The sequence below is a fragment of the Cupressus sempervirens genome, chromosome 10, assembly GCF_028749045.1.
Source record: "Cupressus sempervirens isolate cs-2001-9-10 chromosome 10, ASM2874904v1, whole genome shotgun sequence".
In the NCBI taxonomy this organism is placed as follows: Eukaryota; Viridiplantae; Streptophyta; class Pinopsida; order Cupressales; family Cupressaceae; genus Cupressus; species Cupressus sempervirens.
In genome coordinates, this window is record NC_143127.1 from 56,412,233 (window position 1) to 56,431,448 (window position 19,216).

Sequence of the window (19,216 nt, forward strand, 5' to 3'; positions counted from 1 at the left end):
TGTTTGTTATACTCCATGTCATGGTAGTCATAATCCTTGGTTGTTATAGCCTTTCACTTAGATTACTCATACCTTAGTATACAACACTCTTACTTTGCTTTTTGAGACTACATTTTAATGTGATCCTTGTCTTGGTTTTTTCTTCTTGTCCTTGTCTATGACTGTCGCAAAAAGAAATGGAAATGTGTTTTATCCTCTTAGAGTTAGGCGAGGTTGTGCTAGGGATCATAATCATGGTAGAGGTCACCGTATATTTTATATATGGTCTACATCTAGTTCATCTAGTGAGGTATCTTCACGATCTTCCTTGCCCTTCAGATCACCTCAAGTCCAGTGAACATTCTCCATAAACTTACAACAAACTAGGAACCCTTTGTATCAAGAGGATCCATAGATTAGAAAAGGTCTCATATCTCCAAAATAAAATGTCTGACTTCCTTTTCAAATGACCTTTCCAATCACAACATACTAAAACTAGACACATTCCTACAATGGCTGATGACGAACCTGAACATGGTAGCCACAAAAGACACCAAGATCCACCTAGGAATGATAAAGAGAAAGACCATGACACTGATGAGGAATAGGAAGAGGTGGAAATACTTCCTAAACACATAGAAAAATGCCAAAAAGACAAAAAATTTCAAAAGGGCATGGAAATTCTACTCAACAAAGAGAAAGAAAAGTGCTTTCTCAAACTTGCCCAAGAGGGAGCCAAGCTACCCTCTCATTTCAATGTGAAAACCATTGTCACACTTGAAGAGGAAATTGAGACTTCCAAACTCCAAAAAAAATTGAAAATCATGCAAGACCAACTAGCTCAGATGATGCATAAGAAAGAAAAACCCAAAAAAACATACACCTTAGATGCTCTTTGTCCATTTCCATTTGACAAGAGCATAGACATGCCTCCTTTCCCATGAGGAGTAGAACTACCTAGGTATGAAAAATACTTTGGAACCACCAATCCCAATGATCACTTGTAGGAATTTGGTGCCTTATCCATGGAATTTATGCATAACTAGACATATCTCATGTGTTTATTCCCCAGAAGTCTAGCTGGTCAAGCTTTGGAGTGGTTCTCACACTTGCCTCCTAGTATCAAAATGTTTGATGAAATCACTAACTTATTAGTCCAACAGTATTCTTATAACATTCAACACCCTATCAATATTTGAGGTTTATGTAACCTTAAGAAAAAAGTTGGGGAACCCTTCCTCACATTCCTCCAATGGTGGAGACAACTTTACACTAAGTATTCACACAAGATTCCAGAAACAAAAAATCTTGAAATTTTTACTGATAATCTCCTACCTGATTTTAGGTATAGGGTCCAACTTCAAGGTCCATGTACCTTTGAAGACATGATCACACATGCCATCCACATAGAGGAATTCATGGTCAAGAAGGGTTAACTCACTCTTCAGAAGGACACAAAATAAGGCTCCACCTCAAACAAGGACAAAACCAAGTATGCAACAAGCATTGAGAAATTGTACATGATGGGGTTGTTGAAAATGTCACTCCTAAACCTACTAAGGCAGCCTTTAATCTCACAGATGGTCCCAATGCGGCCAAAAATGTTGAGAAACCTCCTCCTAACAATAAGACATTTGAGAAAAAACTAAGAAACTCATGGGCCACATGCCCTAAATGAGAGTATACACCTGTGGGTGAACCTTTGGATGTGGTTTACAAAACTTTATTACAAAACAAGCTCATTTCACCATTGGACAACTCTTGTCCTTATGATCCACAACCATGCCCACCATGAATGAAACTGCATTCTATGAGTATCACCAAAATAAGGGACACAAAACTAGCAACTGCATGAACTTGCGTCATAAAGTCTAGGACATGATTGATACTGGTGACATTGTGGTAGATGGACATAACAAGAACTTAGATCACAAGACCTTTAAAGAGCCCTTCTTGGCCTTTGAAAAGGGAGAAAGTTCAAAACTAAAACCCAACATCAAGGTCAACTATGCAGACCCTAATGATAACAATGTGATAAATATGGTTGAACCTATAGATTTTGAATACTGTGATGTCATTACCATTAAGGGCAAGCAAGATAATGATAAACCCAAGACCCCATTTGTCTTGAGGGACCCTACTTCTAACACAATGGACAACACACCTGTGCAACACTGTGCTAATGCTATTACATGCTCTTGCGCCAAGTTGGTGCTTAAAGGCCTTGTGCCTTCTACTCCCAATCCTAAACAACATAAAGAAAAAACCATTACTGTTCCATCTGGCAAAGGTGCAAAACTCACAATGAGTTTAGCAACAACCAGCTATAGTGTTCTTGATCAATTGAAATGAACGAACACTCAAATCTCAATCTTTGAGCTGCTTAAAATCTCACCTACTCATAGGAAGATTTTGGACAAAGCCCTCACCAAGGCAAATGTTCCTTAAGATCTTGATCTTGAGTGATTTCAATCTATGGTAGGTCACCTGACCTCACCTTACTTTATGTCCTTCTCTGAGGAGGATGACAACTCACTGAGTCACCCACACAATCAACCTTTATACATCGAGGTCATGATACATCAGACACGTGTCTGTTGGGTCCTCATCGATAATGGCGCTGGATTGAACATTGTCTCTACTTCTTTTCTTAGACAATTGAATTATTCTAAGGACTCTATTAATCCTCATCACAAGATCACTATCAAAGCGTATGAAAAAGTTGAATGAAAGTCTCTAGGTCTTGTGGTCTTACCCATTTGTGTCAGTCCTATGGCAAGGGATGTCACTTGTTAAGTCCTCAACATTCACTTGGCTTATAACATTCTACTTGGATGGCCATGGATACATGAGATGCATGCTGTGCCATCACATATCACCAATGCATCAAATTCCCATTTCATGGCTCCAAAGTCACTATTCCTACCACTACTAGTTATACCTACAATATGCTCAAAGCTACTGAAAATTTTGTCCCCGCTAATAGGGAATCCATTGATTATCATGACAACAAGCTGAAAAAAATTGAGCAGTCACTCAAACTAAAAGAAAATAGCATGGGTGAGTACCATATTGAACTAGTATTGTCATTAACATCTCTTCCTGAGTCTTCTTGTCATTATGGGAGACCATCTGAGGCAAAGAAGCCATTTGTGCTAACACCTCAAACCAAGTATAATGACACTTATGTGAAAGCTACAGTACCCCTAGAGGATGAAAATGAAAATAGAGCCACTGCTACATGGCTTTATAAAGAAGAGACTCTAGTAGACCTAATGGAGCAAGCTTGAGAAATAACTCCTGAGAAATATGGGCCTGGTCTTAGACTCATGAAGCATTTTGGCTACAAGGGAACTAGACCTATTGGGTGCAATAACAATGGCCTAGTTGATCCTATCAAGGCAATAGCTTGAAGAAACAAAGATACATCTAGTTTAGGCTTTAAGAATATTCCCTTTCATTTGGGAGCTAACAAATTCATACCAGAACTCGAGAGTTCATATGAAAATGAGTCACAAGCTGAGTTAGATACTCAGGATGATAAATTAGACGATGATGATCCTTATCCTTATCATATTCCTCATGATCTAGCTAAATTATTTACTAAATTGGATGACTTTGTGCCACATGTTAGCACTATGGATGATACTAGTGATTCTTTTGAGGACAATACTAATCCACCTAGAGCTCATTTAGAAAAGGGAGAGCCTAGTTAGGCATTGTGTTGAATACTTGTGTAAAAATTCAGATGATGAAGGTGAGTATGTCCCTATCACTGTTGGGAAATTCTATAGCCTCTCACCATGTAGCACTAATTCTAAGGAGTATGAGTTTGACTCTCTTTTAGAAGTGACTATTGATAAAGACATTGACCAAGTTCATATCTATGAAAACCAACTTGAAGTGGGTGAAACATCTAGGGTTAGGTCAGATGGGTTTGATCCAACTAGTGTCCTTGAGACATTAGTTGCTGAAGTTAGTACTCAAAGGTATTCGAACACACTTGTGGATGAAGTCACCGTAGGTCTTAAATAGCTGGTCTAAGCATTTAATGACTATACTATGAACACAATCAAACCCATCACTACTCTTTCACTCACACATCTCGAGCTTATAGATTGGAACCCCAATGCATCTAGTGGAGTCCCCACATTCTAGAATGATTATGATCTTGCCTACTACCTAAATGCTATCGAACCCGTAACATCTTACACCAGTGAGCAGAGTGTCAACATGATTGAAGCTGACATCAAATATCTTAGTCATACAATTAAAAAGAAAAAATACAAAAGGTTCGATTGTGAAAACCACATTGTGGTAGTGTTGGAACTAGAAAAAGTAAAATCAAAAGACGTATCCAAGGGTGAAAACCTCTCTAAGGCACCTACGGATGAGATATTTGATGCACTTCCAAGTCACTTTCAAGAGAGATCATCAATGTTGATAGAGCTAACACAACCAATTAACTTGGGTACGAAAGAACATCTTCATACGATACATTTGGCACAATCACTATCTTTTGAAGAAAAGGAAGAATTCATTGCCTTTTTCCAAGAGAAAAAGATAAATTTTTCTTGGACATATTCTGACATGCTAGGACTAGATCCTGATCTCATTATGCATCATTTTTCCATTGCACCAAGCATTAAATTAGTTAAATAGAAACTTCAGAAAATGCATCCTCATGTTGTATTTCTTGTCAAAGTAGATCTGGAGAAACTTTTGAAAGCTGGATTCATTCGTACAATTGATTATGCTGAATGGATATCCAACATTGTCCCAGTATCCAAGCACGATAAATCCATTAGAGTTTATACTAACTTCTGTGATCTCAACTTAGCATGTCCTAAGGATGATTTTCCACTTCCCAAGATTGATATGATAGTGGATATGACAGAAAGATATGAGATGTACTCACTCATGGATGGGTTTTCTAGTTATAATTAGATAAAAATTGCACCAGAAGATCAGGAAAAGACTGCTTTTACATGCGCATGGGGAACCTTCTGCTGGAACGTAATGCCATCTGGCCTAAAAAATGCTGGTGCAACCTATCAGAGGGTAGTAACTACAATCTTCCATGACATGATGCATAAGACCATGGAGGACTACATGGATGATACCTTGGTCAAAAGTACCAAACGCAATAATCATCTACAAGATTTGGGACCCATCCTAGATCGCATGAAAAAAATAAGTCTTAGGCTCAATCCTAACAAAAGAACATTTGGCGTCACATCAGGAAAGTTACTGGGATACATCGTATTGGCAAAAGGAATCGAGGTGGATCTAGAGAAAGTTCAAGCAATTATGGATATGCCTCCACCTTGTAACATCAGCTAGATGAGAGGCCCACAAGGCAGACTCCAATCTATTTGCAGGTTCATCTCACAATTGGCAGATAGATCACAATCCATTACAAAGACTTTACATAAGGGTGTCAAATTCAACTAGAGTCAGGATTGTGAGCAAAGCTTAACATAGATAAAATAATATCTTGCTAACCCACCAATCTTGATGCCTCTTATCTATGGGAAGCCTTTAATCTTGTACATTTCAACAACTGAAACATCTCTGGGAATATTATTAGCTCAAGAGGACAATGATAACAAGGAGAGAGCTATTTACTACTTGAGTCACACATTGATCTCTTATGAGAGGAACTACAACATCATTGATAAAGCTTGCTTGGTAGTTGTCTTTGCTTCTCAAATATTGAGACACTATGTGCTTGCCCACACTAGGTGGCTGGTGGCTAAAATAGATCCACTGAAGTACTTGCTTAGTAAGGAAACTCTCATAGGAAGATTGGCTAAGTGGGTCATGATACTCAATGAGTTCGACATTCAGTATGTCGAACAAAAGGCTATCAAGGGATAAACAATTGCAGATCAGCTAGTAGATGCACCTAGGTAGAGTCTCCTACCAATTAACATCAATTTCCCTAATGAGTCAATTGTAACACTCACACACCAAATGTGGGTCATGTTCTTCGATGGGTCCTTTACACAACATGGATCTAGTGTTGGATTACTCTTCATAAAGCCACAGAGATATTCGATATCCAAAGCATATAAGATCCTATTTCCTTGTACAAATAACATTGTAGAATATGAGGCTTTGATTAATGGCAGCTGAATGGAAAGTGGATCAATTAGATATCTTTGGGGACTATCAACTTATAATCAACTAGGTTAATGATGTGTACCAAACAAATGATGAGAAATTGATTCCTTACAAACACATGGTTGATGACCTAAAGAATGTATTTTGCACACATCACTTTCCAGCAAATTCCTTGAGCAGATAGTAAAGTGGCTAATGCCATGGCTACTCTGGCCTCCTTGTTATAGATGCTTAAAAATGATCTCTGACATGAGTTCCTGGTGGAAGTGTTACACTACCTAGCCTATGGTACCCCTAATTCTAGGATGGTCTATTCTATTGTAGGACAAGACTTATCTCACTACCATCACATCTACTCCTATCTCCATAACCAAACCATTCTGGATGGTCTAACTTGGAATGAGAAATGTTACCTTATCTGTAATGCTTTATGGTATCTCATTATTACTTATGACTTATTTAGGAGAGGTCTCAACAGAACACTCCTTAGGTGTTTAGAACCCAAAGAGCCCAAATGTGCATTAATTAATGTTCATGAGGGCATTTGTGGATCCCACTTAAATGGCTTGACACTAGCTTGCAAACTCATCAGAGCTGGTTACTATTGGCCTAAAATGGAGCAAGATGCAAGTAAGTATGCCAAGTCTTGCAAGCAGTACCAACTCCATGGGAATCTGATTCACACTCCAGCTAGGGAGTTGATTCCATCTACTACAATGTGGCCATTTTGACAATGGGCCTTCGACTTGGTGGGTCAAATTCACCCAACTTCTTCTAATGGACATAAATTCATTATCACAGCTATAGACTACTTCATGAAGTGGGTAGAGGTAGTACCTCTCACAATAGCAAATGGCAAAACTATAGCTCTTTTTATCACAAACTACATCATCTGCAGGTATGGTGTACCATCCTCCATTATTACTGACAATGGGGGATAGTTTAAAAACAAAGACCTTAAAGAGCTATGCAAATGATTCAAAATCACACAACATTGGTCTTCTATCTATTACCTAGGTAGGGTAATGGCTAGGTAGAGGCATCCAATAAGAAAATCCTCAAGATCCTCCATCACACAGTAAACAAATCTAGGAGGGATTGGCACCTCCAAATTAATCCAGCCTTGTGGGCATATAGAAAAAGTATGAGGACTCCAAACATAACAATGCCCTTTGCTTTGGTTTATGGAGTAGATGCTGTGCTTCCAATAGAGGTTGAGATTCCTACCTTGAGATTCTCTATGAAAGGTCTTATTACTGATGAAGCTTATAAGATAACTTAGCTTCAAGAGCTAGTGCTACTAGATGGACGTTGACAAGTGGCCTATGATCATTTGTGGTCTTATTAGTAGCGAATGTCAAGAAGCTACAATACGAAAGTTAGGCCACGTGACTTCCAACTGGGTGATCTCATCTTGAGAGAGAATCCTAAGAATTAACAACAACAAGTTTAAAAGAGGAAGTTCGAACCAAACTGGCTTGGTTCTTACATAATCATTTCAGTGTATGGATCTGGTGCTTACCAGCTTTCTACAGTCGAGGGAGAAGTGCTCAAAGAACCTGTCAATACTCTCCACCTGAAGTGGTTTTACAACTGATTTGATTTTAAAAGCTCTTTGTACATATCTAAAAGTCTTGAAAAAATGTTTCCCTGGTGAAAACCTAGAAATAGGTGTCTTGGTAACACCAATTTTTTTTTGAAAATCCAAAAAATACAAAAAAATACTAAAAAATAAAAAAAAGAGAAAAATACAAAAAAAATTGAAAAACAAGAAAAGTGCCATTGGTGAAAAATTGGAAACAGGCATCATGGTAGTGAAAAAATGAAAGCCCTGCCAAGAAGGTGAAAACTTGGAAAACAAGCACCATTGTTCCCATAGTGCATCTACTATCGCCCTATATAGTTGCTTTCCTACTTTTCCTACCTTATGCTCATGTATCCATGGATTGAGTCTTGTCATGACTTGGGAGAATTGCTCTCCACTATCCTAGAATCTCTTTCGTGATAGTCACTAGTCATTCTGGCTGTGTCTACCTACTGTCACTACTATCACCAGTGTCACTCTTCTCAAGATTCTTCTCATAGAATCTCTTTCATGATAGTCACCAATTTTTTTGGCTGTGTCTGCCTACTATTGCCAGTGTCACTCTTGTTGAGATTCTCCTCATAGAATTTCTTTTGCAATAGTCACTAGTTGTTGTCAACTATGTTTGCCTACTGTTGCTTGTGTCACATTTCTACATTCCTTTATGGAAGATCTCTCTTGCATCAGTCACCAATCATTTTGGCTATGTCTATCTACCGCTGCTTAGTCCTCTTTAGGTTCTTCATCTTGAAGATTCCTCTTTTGACCTCAGTCACCACTTGTTTTGACTGTATCTGCCTACTGTTGTCACCCTACTAAAGAGATTCCTTTCATCTATATTTTGGACATTGACACTTGACATCAATCCCAAAGACATTGAACTCAAAATGACGTACTTTTTTGGATATGTTGAGCATTTTCTTTATTTTCTTTTCTTTCACTTTCATCATGCCTCCTTGAATAACTCGATGATGTCATTTCTAACTAGAGAAGTAATGACTAGGGGCATGATCTTTTCTTTGTTTTCTGTTTGTAATTTAGTTCCAATAAGTTGACATATTCCTATAAAAGAGGTGTCCACTAGAAGATCCTCCATCTCATATTGGATGGTGGAGTGTACCTCAACTCCTTTTATATGGATATATCAATAATGTTGGTTCTTTTCCTTGTCTGTTGGAGTGAACTCTTCATGCTATAGTACATACTGATACTTGCCTTGTTAAGTGAACATATGGGTCACTACGAGTATATCTAGCATACTTCTGTCTCAGGTTACAAATGTAAGGGTCATTCTAGACATAACATTCACTAATAACTTAGCATGAGATGGATTTCTTTTGTGTTTGGTGTGTCTACTATGCAAGCAACATTCTAGTCATCCTAGTGTTTATGCTCTGATGCTTATGTTAACTTGCTACATTAAAAGGGGCAAATGTTCTAGTCATTCTAGCTTCATGTTCCTCGAATGCTTACATTTCATTTCAACAAAACTAAAGTAGATTTCCTATTCATATTCTCATGATTGCAATATCAGTGTGAGTTGTATGACATCTAGGGTTTTGGCTATGTGCTCAATGATAATAATTGTTGAGGCTTGGTAACTAGACCTAGGGTTGCATCTAGAGTAGGCTTGCATTACCCAGTTCAAAATATGATGTGATTGAAAATCTAATTTTTCCTTCTATGATTACGGATTCTTAGTCTCTTCAAAGTATCATGATTCTTCACAGATGCACAAGCATTTGATTTTGTGGTTCATCCTCTTGTGCTCCTTGATTGGATACTTGTCACTATCAAGCAAAAACATGAAACAATACATGAGATGTCAGCTCATTTACCTATGCATTTCATTCATAAAACTATACATTCATCTCATCTACATAAACAATGCAAATCAACAATGCATCCATCCATCAAATCACGTCTACATCTCATAATCATAGCCATAAAACATCTCATGTATATCAAATTAAAAGATACACACTAACAATGACATGAACACAAGATGCTTGACTCAAAATATCATATATATATATCAGTAAGAAAAGAATGTGTCAGTACAAAATGGGTGCTAATAGAGCACTTTCAGTAAAAAATAATACAAAACGGTGCTAGCACACCAATTAATGCATAGCTAGAATCACAAAACTTAGAGGTAATAGCATCAAAAGTCTAACTTTGTCCGCCACCCTCACCTCCTAGAGGAGGAGGAGGAGGAGGCAGCATATTTGGCCTGGCTAGTGGGTGTGCACCTCTAGAATCTCGAGCATACTGAGAAAAATGAGGCACTTACTGAGCCTCATTGGGCACTACTATAGAGTATGCTATGAAATAGTAGGCTTCTCAGGCCACCTAAAGTCTCACCTCATCCTACAACATCTCAACCCTCTGCTCAGCTACCAAAACCTGCTCTTGTAGCCACTGGATCGCCTGATCACGCTCTGCTATCCTAGTGTCCTTCATGACCACCTATATCTGTAAATCTCCTACCTATTGGGAGGCCTGCCTAATCCTCTCTCTCATCCTCCTCAAGGCATCTTGGGGCCCAGTAGCAAGCTCCTCCTGCATCTCCTTGTCTAGGATCTTGGGCTACTACTTAGGTCCTGCTCATCTACCCATGGTCTTTGCCATGGGCCTTGCTCCACCCCATTATCGCTAGCACCTGCCACACCCTATGCCTTAGCTGTGGTGGCTGTTGCTATGCCGACTGCTAGATTGGACCCTCTATAGGTGCTTGCTGTGGTCCCTGCACTGCCATCCCCATGGGATCCATGAATCATGGAAAGGGGTGACTGATAAAATATACCTATTATGTAGGCATCATCCCAACATCTACTATCTTTGAGAGGTAATCTCACTATGATGCAACTAGTTTGTGCATGTCTATTATCAACCTCTCAGAATCTAGTCTCACAAACCACCCCTAATCTAGATCTCTTGCTAATCTAGCTAAGAGTAGTACTCCTATGAGATATCCTATGGTTTCCTGTACTATCTCCACACTTGTGTGATGGGAAATCTCTCTATGATCTATGTGGCTCAGCCTAATAGTGGCCACATGGATCAGCTCGACTCTCTAGGAGCATCATCCCAATCCTTTGTCTCTCTCCAGAGCCACCATACAACGAAGACTAAGTCATTAAGACAAGTCCTCCAATGCTCCATCTTACTGAGGCCTACCTGGGTAAGTTGCCCTCTGTATCTACATATATATGGCTCCATCAGCTCTTGGGCATCCTAAAAAATGGGCCTTGTAAATGGTAGGTGCTCCCATGCCCAGATCTATAGTATGTAGACTCTGGTAGCCATACTCCTCCACTCATGATACACTATCTCGTACATCTCATAGAACATGTGTGCAAGCATGCACTGGCCCCATCTGAATTGAGTGTCCTCTGAAGCATGATACCCCATCTGCACTCTAGCCCATGCTATCCTTTGTCCGACACCAAGAAGCAGCTAATGAAAATGGTTAACACTGATGCTAACATGTGCATGGTCCCATAGGTATGGATGAGCTCATCCCATGTGATGGCTCACCCTATTGCTAACTCCTGTTGGATGATAGCTCGCAATGCCTCCATCCCTACCTATGGCACTGTGTCATAAGCTACCCTCGGCCCATGGAAGGGTATCTATAGTATCCATTAGATGTCCTCTGGTGTGATAGTCATCTCCCCTTATGGAAGATGAAAGGTGTTCATCTTTGAATGGAAATGGTCCACTAGTGTTGTTAGCAGGTTGTTATTCATCAGCACTGCTAGGATTTGACACAAAGAGGTAAGTCCCAATCGATCAATATGTGCCATATTGACATCATCTAAGCTCTACAACAAAGCTCTATATGGTGGATAGTGTGACTTGAACATGATGTCATCAAAGACCATTTGCATAGACAAATAAGAACAACGTGCAAATAGTTAGTACTCACTCGACAAGTCATGAAGATGACAAAAAAACTACAAAATTAAGGCGAAACAATAAAAAATGCAATTTCTCAACACCAAATTTTTTCACAAAAATTCATGTTCTCACGTGAGAAAACATGTTCTCACACAAGAAAACAAATTCTCGCGTGAAAAATTACAATCTTGCGCGAGAAGTGATGAGAGTTTGAGCAAAAAGTGCCCAAAATTTTGCACGTCTCATATGAAAGGTGGGTGTCTCCCATGTGAGATTCCCCATCGATGTGCTCGAAGAAACACTGGACTATGTATCTTCGTGAGAAGAAGGATAGGGCTCATGTGAGGAAGAACACCGTTGCTCGAAAACCGATTGAGAAAAAAAAAAAACATGCAAAAAATGTGCAAAAATACACCAAAATGCATCAAAAATTTAATACAAAGTGAGTTTGTCAACTACTCACTGGAGATCCATAGTCTTCTGGCCGACTATGTCGTAGGGAGCACTTGAAACGGTGTAAATGCACTAGGACTACCATATCTCTCTCAGAGCTCTCTTCTCCATTAAAGACAAAGTGCACAAATGATTTGAAAATGACCCCTTGGGCCCTTATATAGGTTTTGACTTAATTTTTCAAAGTGTTTTGATTTTCGCAAAAATCATCCCTGGCTAATTTGACCACTATGAATCCATTTTTACGATTGTATTCGAAATCTAACACACCTAAGTAGCTCAAAAACACATTTTAAAATTTTGGGACTGACACGATCGAATGCTTGTGCAGTCCAAATTTTGCTGATACTTTGTGAAATTTGGAACCTTTTCAACTCAAAATTCTTCAAATTTTCAAAATTTATTCTAAAAAAAGTCAACTATGGTCAAAATTAATCAACTTTTTGTCAGACATCGAGACCTCAAAATCATGCTGAAGTGACTATGAGTTTTCTTCTGATCATTCTCTTCTCTTCTATATTATGTTGATTCTTCGATTTCTTCTATCTCTTCAAACATATTGCTTTATTACACATTGCTAGTGTGTCATCTTTCGATTTTGCTCCCAAGGGGGTAGGATGATTACATCATTGAATCTAAATTTTGACTCAATTTGAATCTTCATCGCTCGAGGTTGTAATCATTGAATCATTTCAACTCAATCTGTATCTTCATTGCTCAGGACATCTTGTTTTCATCTTATGTTCTCATCACTAGGGGCATCTTCTTCCCCTCTATCTAGCATCATTTTTCATCTATCCCATCTTTTCATTAACTGATTATATCTTATGACAATCATTATCAGAGTTAGATGGACATGTATTGAGGCAATCTAAATCCTGACTCCTGAGGATCACGCCTTGTTCTAGGTATGGTTCTACAACTCATGATTGGATCGTGTTATCTTTTATGCTCAGGTATCTAGGATTTCTATCTGGATTCCTCAGGGTTAAGCTCCATTCTTGAGATAATCCTTAAAAGCTTATCAATCTACATATCTAGGTGTTCTATCTGGATCCCTTAGGATTAAGCTTTGTTCTAGAGACAATCCTTAAAAGCCTATCAATCTTAGGTATCTAGGTGTTCTATCTAGATTCCTTAGGGTTAAGCTCTGTTCTAAAGATAATCCTTAAAAGCTTATTAATTCAGGTATCCGGGTGTTCTATCTAGATCCTTAAAGGTTAGGCTTCATTCTGAAGAAAATCTTTTAAATGCTTATCAATTTAGGTATCTAGGTGTTATACCTAGATTCCTTAAGATTAAATTCTGATTCTGGAAATAATCTTTAAAAGCTTATCAATTGGTCTCAGTGTCATCAATTTTGGAACCAATCTTACTTATTGATCTTCCCATCATGCTTTCTGATTTTCTTTGAATAGAACATACTGCTCACACATTCATTCAAAGAGGGGCAAAATGTAATACCTCAAAATTGGCTCATTGCCATGATCACCAATTCTGGTCTATTCCAATTAATTCTAAAGTCCTATTCACTAGGCAATTCTAGTTTTGATTTTTTCTACTTGACTTGAGTGTCAAATGTAGAAAACCCTAAATTTGCATTAATTAGGACATCTATTTAATTCTTAACTTGAATTAGTCACATTAAACCTATTTGATTGAGATTTAATTTAATTCAAAGTGTTTATACTTTAATTAAATTAAATTATATCCTAAGCCTAATGTACTAAGGAATTAAAATATTTGATTTAATAATTGTGCCCACTTTAATTAATTGAATTAGATTGTTCCATTAAATAGAAAAGGCATTTATGAGGTCATGTCTCACTTATTAAATTAAATAATATCTTCAAAATCCTCTCTTTAGTTCTAAAATGGAAACTCTATGTGAACTACCTCTCGAAATTAGAATCAATCCAGTTAACTTAGTCTCACACTTATGAAAAGTTCAGTTAACTACTTAGCACACTTAGATCTAAAATAATTAATTTCACCTACACAAGGAAGTTTCCATCTTAACTGAATATTCTATCTAATCTTAACTATTCATCAAGGTTGATCCTGACCGTTGATCCATTCCTGGATTCTATTTAAGGGGCTCTCAATCTCTCATTACAAAGGTTGGATTTTGATGCTATTGAATTGTTGTCGAATTGAGTACTCACTTGCTTTCTAGGATTTTGCATTGCTATTATTTTAAATTTTTATTTAGATTAAAGAATGCATACATCTAGCTTAGTTTCTTTTATCATTTAATAGAATAAATTGCATATCATATAGATTACTTGCACACTCATATTTTGCATAAATCCTTCATTCTAGAAAGGTCTATTTGCCTGCATCTTGTTCTGAGAGCACATAGGCAAAATCCTTCTAGTTAGAAGGCAACATGTCACATTGATGGACCTCTTGGATGAACCCTTCCATGTTCATTCTAGGATAAATCTGCATATAATGACCATGTTGAAGTGTAGGTGAAAGAATCGAGGCCTCATTTTCACATATACAATATGGTTGTCATTTATGGCAACATATTTGTTTTGTAGATTAGTCATGTTTATTTGTGAAGGAAAATTTTCTAAGTATTAGACAACATTACAACAATGTGAAAAATTTGATGATAGAAAAATATTCCTCTAGAATATTCTCTTGTGTAGTTAACTAGAGATGCATGCCATCATACTAATGATGTATACTAGTGCACATGTCTGTACAACCAACTGAGTTTGAGTTATGAAGGAATTAGTGATGTAGTGATGTTACATCAAAGAATAGAGCATATCAACAAAATGTGTTAATCAACCTAATTAATTGTTTTAATTATTATTTCTTTGTGAGCTGACTCTAAGGATGTTATGTGAGCTGACTAAAGGAAGAATTTATGAATATGTTTGGTATAAGTAAAGAACTTCATTTGTGAAGTTAATGGGAAGTAATTTGATTGAGAAGTTGATATAATCTTGTGAAAGAAGAGTAATAAGTGAGTGTGATGTTATGAGTTGTTATGTGAAGCAATGCTATGTGAGATATGATGAGAATTATTATGTGCTCAATCATTCTTCTTATGAAGAAGTGAAAATCAAAAGATTTGTGAAGTACAAAAAATAATCCAATAATATATATCTATTCTCTTGAAGAACTTATTGTATAGTTGCATGTTAGGGCAGTGGGCTCTTCTTGCACACATTTGTATATGATCTAGAAAATCCTAATTGGTTTGAGGCTTATAACAAGGCCTAAGTCTCCTAACAGGGACTCGAGACACTATACATGTTTCATAGACTCCTAACAAGGTCAACATCCTTAATTGGATACTTTATATAGTGAATCATCTTGTGGGTACCCTCCCCACCAAGGTTTTCCCTTGGCTAGGGTTTCCCTAGTTAACAAATATGGTGTTATAAATTCTCTTCTTGTATGGTTGCTTATTTTGTTTAGCACTATTAGTATTCTTTCTCATGCATATGGAAAAGTAATTAATAAGATTTTGCTGTGGGTAAAAAGATTGAAAATATTGATTCACCCCCCCTCTTAGTATTATCTATTTCTAACAAGGATCATTTAGGGGATCGAGTTCTTCTGGGTCTAGAGATGCTTAAAGATATGGAGCAGCAGGTTGTTTGTATAACACAACATTTGGTTATTGCTCAAGACAAGCAGAAGAAGAATGCAGATGCCCATAGGTTGGAGTGTCACTTTTCTATTGGTGACAGGGTGTTTTTGAGAGTGTAGTCGAGGAAGAGCCCCATCTGTTATGGGAAAGGCTCAAAGTTGGTGCAATATTTTATTAAACCATTTGAGATCCTTGAGAGGATCGATCCTATTTCTTATTGACTAGCATTTCCACCTAGCCTATCACGCATCCATGATGTTTTTCATGTTTCTATTTTGAGATAGTATATTCCTGATGTGACCCATGTTCTTGATTGGGATGCTTTGCAGGTAGTAGATGTGCAACTTTCTTTGGAGCCCATACATATCCTTCAACATTAGAGGTTGATTTTGAGAGGTTGGGACATAGAGTAGGTAAGGGTCTAGTTGGACCTAAGTGATGAGACCTCTATGACTTGGGAAGATGCTACATGTTTGAGAGGATTGTACCCCTATCTTTTTTTGGGCTTCTAGGAGTAAGCCTATGCTAGTGGCGAGAATGTAGTGCCTCTTGTGTTTGCAGTCTATACCTTGTTCATTTTGATCTGAGAGATACTTGATACTCTTGTTATGTTTCTTTTGAGATGACCTAAGGGTTAGGTTTTATGCTTTGATTTCACTATCATAGATGCTTTATTGCTATGTTGTTCGATTTATCATATTTGTATGTTGATGCCATTTTGAGATGACAATAGGTCTATGATAATATTTAATTATCTAGTATTTGGACATATTTCTGATTCTATTATGTGATGAATATTATGCCATGGATATTTACTTCATTCTTGTTTCAGTATGCTTTATGTGAATGTGAGTGATGTAAATGGTTAAATTAGGTATTTAATGCATTTATTGCTTCAACTATGATATTATATGCAATTGCACTTGATCACATGTTTTAGTGTGCATGATTTATATCCCTGGTAGTGACACATGGAGTTAGTGATTCAAATGTTCATATTTTACCAATGTTTTCCTTGTGTGGTTGACATATCTTATTTAAATATTTAAAGTAAATCCTGCAACAATTTCTTAAATCTGGACTCATTTGCATTATGTGATTAGACTAGTGAGTGTATCTATGCATGTAGAGTTTCACATTGTTGTGAAGTTGTGAAGGCCTTTTATGATTTTGGTTTTAGGGTTTTGGGCTTTATTTTAATTGATTTCTAATTTCTGGTAGCTTTTCCATAGATGAATTCCTATTACTAGGAATAGTCTATTTTCATTTGGGTCGATTCAGAGTCTAGCTAGTCCAACTAGCTATTTACCCTAATCAAGTATTCGTTGAAAAGTGAATAAGTATTGAAAGAGGAATTTAATTCCTCACTTCTCACTTTTGCAATTTGGAAAATTGAGAGCTTTTTCTAAAATCATTTTCTAAAGGATCATATTTCTGTTCATTGTGAGAGCTATAGGGGTGGGATATTTGTGAGGACAGATTTGTTCAATCCAACTTGGGGAGACCTTACTTTGTCATCATTTTGAGCTGTATCTACAGGTTTTTTTTATTTTAGTTGGCTATTTTTTGTTTTAGCCCTTTTGTTGTCAAGTAGGGCTCTCCCTTTTTCTTGTTTCAACTTGGTTTCTATATCTATTTTTGGTAACTATTTATTTGGAGGTTGAGAACTAATGTTTCCCTCCATTTCTATTTGCTAGTTCTACCCAGTTGGTTAGGTATGAATGGTTTTCCAATTTTTGGGATGAGGGTTTGGGGTTTTACACTATTATGCTAGCCATTTTTGCATATGGTGTCTGGACTCAAATTTTATTGGATTTTAATTTCAAAGTTTTCCAATTTTTGGGGTTTTTACTTCGTTTTGCATACCACCCTATTTTCTCAAATTTTCTTGGCATGATGTTGGTTGTGGACTTGAATCATCTATTTGGATGTCAATCAAACCATTGTTGCACTTTTTTTGTTGCATTGGGATGTGTGCCACATCCATCCTCTTGAGCTTGTTTTTGGTTGAGTGATATTTTTCTTGTGATTCTCATCTAGTCCTTATGTCATGATCTTCGTGATGGCGGTGTGACACACATGAGTATGTGTGTATACATCTATCAGATGACTTGCGAGGCTTGATCTCACATTTTTACTTCGGTGGAGTTATGATCATTTGGGGTTGGATTGGGAATATGCATGCCTATGACATTCATCAATGGATGAGCATTGGTAGGGTAGGATAGCATATGGAGGGGGTTTCTATCTTACAGCCTGGTGACCTTTACCTAGAGGGTTGGTAGAGGAGGTTTTAAGTAAGTGATAACTAAATAAAACACTAGGTGGTAATAAAACTTAAGATAATAAAATGCTTCAGTGTGAGAGCCTTCCATTTGGAAGTTGAGTCTATACAGTTCCAAGCTTAGATATCCTAGTGTGACCATTGCTGGATATCATGTTTAGATGATGTTAGTTTATTGACACATTCCCTTATTATGAATTTTAGCATATGATAGATGATGTCATTTTCTTAGTTGGAGTATGTATTGCTTTTGGTTTAGCATGTTAGATTTCCTATTCTTATGATGCTATTATGCTTTAGTAGTGACATACTTATAAGATAGTTTTGAATATCTAGCTAGTAGTTTGGGATGTTACGTGCGGGGGATGGCTAGGATCTTCAAGGTTTCATTTTTCTATTATGGTTCAAAGGAACCACACACTTAGCTTGGTTGTTTTAGTTCACTGCAAGGTTACTTTCAATATGTTCTATTACTACTTTATTTAGATGGTGGGTGTAGTTTTCATCTTGTAGTTTAGTGTTTAAGTGTCTATGCCTTGATTTGTGGATTGGGTACTCCCTAGTGTGGAGGAACTTCAATTCGTAGCTTTTTAACTTTATGTTTTCTAGCTTCTTGTTTTTGATCCTCATGTGAAATTGTACTTTCTCATGCGAGAGTTCAACAGTTCAACAGTTCATTTTTTGCTAGGAAGATATGAACTGTTGAACTCAACGAGAGTTCAACTGTTGAAGATATTAAGTTAATTTCTCAGTTCAGCTTGCTTAGTCTTCCTAGCAAAAAATTCACTTAATATCTTCATCTGATCATCTATAAAATTTAATTTTTCCCAATTAGGTATTAAAATGTCTTCATCAAGCATAAAAAGTTTAGCTTGAAATGCAATTGGGAACTGCACTCTTTCCTTCTTGATTTTCTTCCATGGAGTACTAGAGCTTGGCATTGGTACTTGTAAAATTTGTGTTTTTAACTCCATACTCTATCTCTGAACCTTAGTTCTTGTTTCCTCAACTTTCTTAGGTACTTTATTTGACTTCTTTTCATATGTTGGTTTGGGTTCAATTGTAGAACTATGTTGTCATGCATCCTTTGTTCTCTTAATGTGAGGTTTTGAGGCTTGTGGCCTTACTTCACTAATAGTAGATTTTCTACTTGAGAATTTTGGCCTTCATCTTTCTATTATCCTTCAATATTTGTTACAATACTTCCCTCTATGGTTTCATTTTTCTTTGTGATCTCTCTTATAATGATCAACACACTTTGTTGCTCAGCAAT